General features: G+C 48.9%; 2 long non-coding RNA genes and 1 pseudogene across 3 annotated transcripts in view; 1 reads left to right on the top strand and 2 right to left on the bottom strand.

The window, feature by feature from the left end:
* Positions 1-4,474: 4,474 nt before the first annotated feature.
* LOC118380760 (uncharacterized) lies at positions 4,475-5,673 on the bottom strand. Of its 2 annotated transcripts, XR_008086968.1 has the most exons (4): positions 5,664-5,673; positions 5,369-5,411; positions 5,289-5,328; positions 4,475-5,108 (listed from the first exon to the last, which is right to left on the bottom strand). It is a non-coding gene; the product is annotated as an uncharacterized LOC118380760 (long non-coding RNA). The 2 variants fall into 2 exon arrangements; XR_008086967.1 differs by lacking the exon at positions 5,289-5,328 and having other exon boundaries at positions 4,475-5,104.
* A 964-nt stretch (positions 5,674-6,637) lies between these two features.
* LOC118379483 (dynactin subunit 4-like) overlaps positions 6,638-8,263 on the bottom strand; it is a 43,523-nt pseudogene continuing 41,897 nt past the window's right edge.
* LOC127913849 (uncharacterized) overlaps positions 8,165-8,263 on the top strand; it is a 1,800-nt gene continuing 1,701 nt past the window's right edge. The window contains exon 1 of the long non-coding RNA XR_008086970.1: positions 8,165-8,200. This is a non-coding gene — a long non-coding RNA (uncharacterized LOC127913849). The remainder of the gene's footprint in view (positions 8,201-8,263) is intronic.

Raw genomic sequence — 8,263 nt, forward strand, 5'->3', positions numbered from 1 at the left:
TCTAACCACTAGGCTACCCTGCCACCCATACACTCTAACCACTAGGCTACCTGCCGCCCCTACACTCTAACCACTAGGCTACCCTGCCACCTCTACACTCTAACCACTAGGCTACCCTGCCACCTCTACACTCTAACCACTAGGCTACCCTGCCACCTCTACACTCTAACCACTAGGCTACCCTGCCACCTCTACACTCTAACCACTAGGCTACCCTGCCACCTCTACACTCTAACCACTAGGCTACCCTACCGCCTCTACACTCTAACCACTAGGCTACCCTACCGCCTCTACACTCTAACCACTAGGCTACCCTACCGCCTCTACACTCTAACCACTAGGCTACCCTGCCCCCTCTACACTCTAACCACTAGGCTACCTGCCACCTCTACACTCTAACCACTAGGCTACCTGTCTCCCCTACACTCTAACCACTAGGCTACCCTGCCACCTCTACACTCTAACCACTAGGCTACCCTGCCGCCTCTACACTCTAACCACTAGGCTACCCTGCCACCTCTACACCCTAACCACTAGGCACCCTGCAGCCCCTACACTCTAACCACTAGGCTACCTGCCGCCCCTACACTCTAACCACTAGGCTACCCTGCCACCTCTACACTCTAACCACTAGGCTACCCTGCCACCTCTACACTCTAACCACTAGGCTACCCTGCCACCTCTACACTCTAACCACTAGGCTACCCTGCCACCTCTACACTCTAACCACTAGGCTACCCTGCCACCTCTACACTCTAACCACTAGGCTACCCTGCCACCTCTACACTCTAACCACTAGGCTACCCTGCCACCTCTACACTCTAACCACTAGGCTACCTGCCACCTCTACACTCTAACCACTAGGCTACCCTGCCACCTCTACACTCTAACCACTAGGCTACCCTGCCACCTCTACACTCTAACCACTAGGCTACCCTGCCACCTCTACACTCTAACCACTAGGCTACCCTGCCACCTATACACTCTAACCACTAGGCTACCTGCCGCCCCTACACTCTAACCACTAGGCTACCCTGCCACCTCTACACTCTAACCACTAGGCTACCCTGCCACCTCTACACTCTAACCACTAGGCTACCCTGCCACCTCTACACTCTAACCACTAGGCTACCCTGCCACCTCTACACTCTAACCACTAGGCTACCCTGCCACCTCTACACTCTAACCACTAGGCTACCCTGCCCCTGCCAACCAACCAGAGAGGAGGAGGGGGGTCTGATACATCACCTTACCTCCGGGGCCAACCAACCAGAGAGGAGGAGGGGGGTCTGATACATCACCTTACCTCCGGGGCCAACCAACCAGAGAGGAGGAGGGGGGTCTGATACATCACCTTACCTCCGGGGCCAACCAACCAGAGAGGAGGAGGAGGGTCTGATACATCACCTTACCTCCGGGACCAACCAACCAGAGAGGAGGAGGGGGGTCTGATACATCACCTTACCTCCGGGGCCAACCAACCAGAGAGGAGGAGGAGGGTCTGATACATCACCTTACCTCCGGGGCCAACCAACCAGAGAGGAGGAGGGGGGTCTGATACATCACCTTACCTCACCTCACCTCCGGGGCCAACCAACCAGAGAGGAGGAGGGGGTCTGATACATCACCTTACCTCCGGGACCAACCAACCAGAGAGGAGGAGGGGGTCTGATACATCACCTTACCTCCGGGGCCAACCAACCAGAGAGGAGGAGGGGGGTCTGATACATCACCTTACCTCCGGGGCCAACCAACCAGAGAGGAGGAGGAGGGTCTGATACATCACCTTACCTCCGGGGCCAACCAACCAGAGAGGAGGAGGAGGGTCTGATACATCACCTTACCTCCGGGGCCAACCAACCAGAGAGGAGGAGGAGGGTCTGATACATCACCTTACCTCCGGGGCCAACCAACCAGAGAGGAGGAGGGGGTCTGATACATCACCTTACCTCCGGGGCCAACCAACCAGAGAGGAGGGGGGTCTGATACATCACCTTACCTCCGGGGCCAACCAACCAGAGAGGAGGAGGAGGAGGAGGGGGGGGGGGGTCTGATTAATCACCACCCATCGTTCTCTGCTCAGCGGACCATCACCAGGCTAATTACAGGTAATAGATGATGTCTGGGTCAGATGGATGGAGGGATACAGACAGTCCTCAGGGTCTCCTGTTCTGACTAGAACCTGGCCCAACCTGAGAAACCTCTGGAATAAATCAACCTTTTTCTCTCTCGCTTTCTCTGTCATCCTTTCTTTCTCTGCCTCTTTTCCCCTCTATTTCCAATGTTGACTTTGGACCTTGGAGTGAAAAGGAACTCTGACCCCGCCCCACGCTTCAGCCCTCGCCCTCGATGCCCCCCTCACCCTTACCCTCTACAACTGTAACATCAGATACAGCTCTGGCCAGTGCCACAGAGAGGAGACGCCACTGGGGAGCCATTTTGGAGCCCCCAGGGCTCAAGTGTCTGTTAATATACTGCAGTATGGCTGTCTGGGGAGTCTAGATGCCCCTTAGTGGAAAGGTTGGAGAGAGGAAGGAGGGGAGATGGACAGAAGGACAGAGGAGAAGAGTTGGAAAGGAAGAGAGGTGTCAGGGGTTGACTGAGTAAAAAGGGGAATGATGTGGAAAGGAACATGTAGAGGAATGTCTTAAAGCTCTGGTCAAGAGGATCTGTTGATAGGATTCAGGCTCAGCCACAGGTGTGTCCCTATTGGCCCTGGTCAACAGTAGTGCCCCGTAAAGGGAATAGGGTGCCATTTGGGTCACACCCACAACATTCAGCTTCCTGTTTTGGGTTAGCAGTCGTCCCTGGGGTTTTCTCATGTCTCTCTGTAGTCTGTTGACTGACGTTTGCCGGATGTTGACAGATCACTATTCCACACAGCCTTTAAGTAGTTCTATAGTATCAGAACAGTAACAGTAGTCGTATAATATAGTAGTTTAACTACTGAGTCTTAAAAAAACACAACTACCACACAGCTCAGCCACCCACATGTTAACCTGCCTGCCTTCCTGGCTCGGTCTGGCTCCATTTACTGAAATTAGTTTACAGAACATTTACCCTACCAGATGCGAGATCGTTATTATTTACAGTAGGGATACAACGGCCTCTATCATCAGCAGCTCTCCCTCTCTGTGTGTGTGTGTGTGTGTGTGTGTGTGTTAGTTGGATGTTTATCTCCTAGTGAAGCAACATCTCCTCCTCCACAGTGTCTTTTCCCACAAAAGCGTAAAGTGTGTTCCACTTACAAACAGCACCGACCTCAATTCCTTTTTCGGTAATGATTCATGTTTAATCTCTCTGTGGGGACTATTTTCTCCTAAGAAGACTTGTAATCATAATATTTTCAGTTTATTTTTTGAGAAGCGAGAGAGAATGGATACTTATATCGTGGAGGATACCTACATTGGTTGGCAGGTTGCCTAGTGATGGGCCAGTAACCAAATAGTTACCGGTTAGGATCCCCGAGCCAACAAAGTGAAAAATCTGTTAATGTGATCTTGAGCAAGGCACTAAACCCTAATTGCTCTGAATATAGAGAACCTGCTAAATGACTCAAAATATAAAATTGTTCCTTTCACTTAAAACATCCTTAAAAAAAAGCAATATTCCAAATATAAATGAATTACACACACAAAAAAAAATATATATAATATAGTGTTATTTTTTTTAGAGACAACTGCAAACTTAGAGTAGGACATTCAAGGAGTTTATCTGATGGGAATCTGTTATGTCATCGACCTCCCTCTTTGCTTCAAAAATAAAGGGTTACAAGGTCACTATTTTAGTCAAACGCACACAAGGTCCAACCTGAAAATGTGACTTCTGCTTTTAACCCAAACCCCTCTGAAAGACACACAACAGAGGAGCAATAGAGACCCCCTCCCACTTGTGCCATACCATACCACCACCACCACCTAATTTGACTTGAGTCTTTTGTGAAGTCAATCAGGTGTCAAAAATGAGGTGAAAAGGGAAACTGGAGTCCCCACTTTACCCCCGAGACAACTGTCCCTCTAATGTCAAAACAGTCACAGTTGATATACCTGTTACACTGTTAGCACACCAGTCACTGTCGACAGTGACTCGAGGCTGCCACCTACAGGATGCAGCATGCCGTTACACCATAAAAAAATAAAATAAATACAATTTAAAAAACAGCTCCACCTTGTGGTGGCATTGTCTACATGCACTAAATGACACAGGCAAATTGATAAGACTAGTTTCTTGGAAGAAAAACAATAAAATGTACGAATCAAAAGGTAAAAACACAATAGAATACTTCTGTTAAAGGCCATTGACGGCCAAAAAAGTAATGATTTTAACTCAAATAGGAGAAATAAAGTATCACGTTTTTAAATTGTGAGCGAGAGTTGTGATTTTTTGGTTGGTTGGCTGGTCCTGGTCTCTCGTTGTGGGGGGGTTGAGCCCTGGTGCCTTCGATACCTCTCCAATAACACATTCAAACACAAGGTGTTTTTCTGACATTATTTTATTAGCCAGTAACAGGTTAACCGTGTTGTAAGACTAACAAAACCCGAGGAATTCCTTCCAGACTTCACACAGAGACAACAAATTAAAATGAGTACCAGTGAACCACAATAAACAGCAACCAGCCACTGTTGGTCAGATCTTCAGCAGAAACCATCCAATGAATATATATAATACACTTTACATTTTATGAAAATGTACGATTGATCGATAGTGATTTTAGGGAATGTATCTTACCTCAGACAAAGACACGTCTACAGGTCTCACTAATTCTATACTGCTAATAGAACTGACTGACTTCAGTACTGAAGACAACAGCAAAAATAACTCCCAACTCCTTAGTCTCACCCTACCTTCAACCCAGAGAGGAGAAACAGTAATGACAGTCTCATCCTACCTTCAACCCAGAGAGGAGAAACAGTAATGACAGTCTCATCCTACCTTCAACCCAGAGAGAAGAAACAGTAATGACAGTCTCACCCTACCTTCAACCCAGAGAGGAGAAACAGTAATGACAGTCTCATCCTACCTTCAACCCAGAGAGGAGAAACAGTAATGACAGTCTCATCCTACCTTCAACCCAGAGAGGAGAAACAGTAATGACAGTCTCACCCTACCTTCAACCTTCTCACCCTACCTTCAACCCAGAGAGGAGAAACAGTAATGACAGTCTCACCCTACCTTCAACCCAGAGAGGAGAAACAGTAATGACAGTCTCATCCTACCTTCAACCCAGAGAGGAGAAACAGTAATGACAGTCTCATCCTACCTTCAACCCAGAGAGAATCTCACCCTACCTTCAACCCAGAGAGGAGAAACAGTAATGACAGTCTCACCCTACCTTCAACCCAGAGAGAAACAGTAATGACAGTCTCACCTAACTTCAACCCAGAGAGGAGAAACAGTAATGACAGTCTCACCTACCTTCAACCCAGAGAGAGAAACAGTAATGACAGTCTCATCCTACCTTCAACCCAGAGAGGAGAAACAGTAATGACAGTCTCATCCTACCTTCAACCCAGAGAGAAGAAACAGTAATGACAGTCTCATCCTACCTTCAACCCAGAGAGGAGAAACAGTAATGACAGTCTCATCCTACCTTCAACCCAGAAACAGTAATGACAGTCTCATCCTACCTTCAACCCAGAGAGAAACAGTAATGACAGTCTCACCCTACCTTCAACCCAGAGAGAAACAGTAATGACAGTCTCACCCTACCTTCAACCCAGAGAGAAACAGTAATGACAGTCTCATCCTACCTTCAACCCAGAGAGGAGAAACAGTAATGACAGTCTCATCCTACCTTCAACCCAGAGAGGAGAAACAGTAATGACAGTCTGATCCTACCTTCAACCCAGAGAGGAGAAACAGTAATGACAGTCTCACCCTACCTTCAACCCAGAGAGGAGAAACAGTAATGACAGTCTCACCCTACCTTCAACCCAGAGAGGAGAAACAGTAATGAGTCTCATCCTACCTTCAACCCAGAGAGGAGAAACAGTAATGACAGTCTCACCCTACCTTCAACCCAGAGAGGAGAAACAGTAATGACAGTCTCATCCTACCTTCAACCCAGAGAGGAGAAACAGTAATGACAGTCTCAACCTACCTTCAACCCAGAGAGAAGAAACAGTAATGACAGTCTCACCCTACCTTCAACCCAGAGAGGAGAAACAGTAATGACAGTCTCACCCTACCTTCAACCCAGAGAGGAGAAACAGTAATGACAGTCTCACCCTACCTTCAACCCAGAGAGGAGAAACAGTAATGACAGTCTCACCCTACCTTCAACCCAGAGAGGAGAAACAGTAATGACAGTCTCACCCTACCTTCAACCCAGAGAGGAGAAACAGTAATGACAGTCTCATCCTACCTTCAACCCAGAGAGGAGAAACAGTAATGACATCATCTAAGAGACATTTATTAGCAGGTAGATGTAGCCTGGCATGGCATGCAGGTAAATACTCTTCATCCTTCGGAGGAGGATGATGAAGATAGTGCCTAAGTTGAAGCTTGAAGAAGGAATGGGTCTCTGGAACTGCTTGGTGGTACAGAGAAGTGTTGCTTGTCGAGTATGTGTGTGTGTGTGTGTGTGTGTGAGAGATATGTGATCCAATGTATGTACGGCGTGTGTGTGTTTGTCTGTCAGGTGTGTTCTCTCAACACTGCTCTACTATATATAATGAGCATACCAAACATTAGGAACCTGAGGTGCATCTTACCCCTCAGAACAGCCTCAATTCGTCAGGTCATGAACTCCAAAGTTAACTCCATTCTCACAGTTGTGTCAAGTTGGCTGGATGTTCATTGGGTGTCGGACCCTTCTTGATACACACGGGAAACTGTCGAGCGTGGAAAAACCCAGCAGCGTTGCAGTTCTTGACTCAAACTGGTGCGCCTGTCACCGACTAACATACCCTGTCAAAAAGGCACTTAAATCTTTTGTCTTGCCGATTCACCCGCTGAAAAGACACACATACACAATCCATGTCTTAAATTCTCTCAAGTCTTACAATTCCTCCTTTAACCCGTCTCCTCCCCTTCATCTTCACTGATTGAAGTGGAGTTATCAGGTGACGTCAGTAAGGGATCATCGTTTTCACCTGGGTTCACCTTGTGAGTCTGTCACGGAAAGCACAGGTGTTCTTAATGTTTTGTACACTCAGTGTATATATGTATTTTGTGTTTCTGTTAACGTGTGTGTGTGTGTATTCAGTGTGTTTAACTTCACGCTACGAGCGGCCCCAGGCTGAGCTCTACGTGGTGTGAGAGCCATATTGCCTCGGTTGGGGCATCGTCCTCCTCGCTCGGCCTTATGGGAGCCGCCAAATTCCGGAAGTCGTGGCGGATCTTAAAGGACACCGTGACATCCCCGTCCTCCTCACGCTGAGGGACCACCTTGATGAAGAAACCGATCTTATTGGATTTCCTGAAGGCCACCACGCTGGAGGGGAGACAAGGCCAGAGATCGAATGTTAGGAGATGAGGGCCAGAGAGGGAAGGTTAGGAGGCCAGGGCCAGAGAGGGAAGGTTAGGAGATGAGGGCCAGAGAGGGAAGGTTAGGAGACCAGGGCCAGAGAGGGAAGGTTAGGAGATGAGGGCCAGAGAGGGAAGGTTAGGAGATGAGGGCAAGAGAGGGAAGGTTAGGAGATGAGTGGCAGAGAGGGAAGGTTAGGAGATGAGGGCCAGAGAAGGAAGGTTAGGAGACCAGGGCCAGAGAGTGAAGGTTAGGAGACCAGGGCCAGAGAGGGAAGGTTAGGAGATGAGGGCCAGAGAGTGAAGGTTAGGAGACCAGGGCCAGAGAGGGAAGGTTAGGAGATGAGGGCCAGAGAGGGAAGGTTAGGAGATGAGGGCCAGAGAGGGAAGGTTAGGAGATGAGGGCCAGAGAGGAAGGTTGGGAGATGAGGGCCAGAGGGGAAGGTTAGGAGATGAGGGCCAGAGAGGGCCAGAGGGAAGGTTGGGAGATGAGGGCCAGAGAGGGGAAGGTTAGGAGATGAGGGCCAGAGAGGGAAGGTTAGGAGATGAGGGCCAGAGGGGAAGGTTAGGAGATGAGGGCCAGAGAGGGAAGGTTAGGAGATGAGGGCCAGAGAGGGAAGGTTAGGAGATGAGGGCCAGAGAGGGAAGGTTAGGAGATGAGGGCCAGAGAATGGAAGGTTAGGAGATGAGGGCCAGAGAGGGAAGGTTGGGAGATGAGGGCCAGAGAGGGAAGGTTAGGGGGCCAGAGATGAGGGCCAGAGGAAGGTTAGGAGATGAGGAGAGATGAGGGCCAGAG

Source organism: Oncorhynchus keta, chromosome 30 (genome assembly GCF_023373465.1).
Source record: "Oncorhynchus keta strain PuntledgeMale-10-30-2019 chromosome 30, Oket_V2, whole genome shotgun sequence".
Taxonomy (NCBI): domain Eukaryota; kingdom Metazoa; phylum Chordata; class Actinopteri; order Salmoniformes; family Salmonidae; genus Oncorhynchus; species Oncorhynchus keta.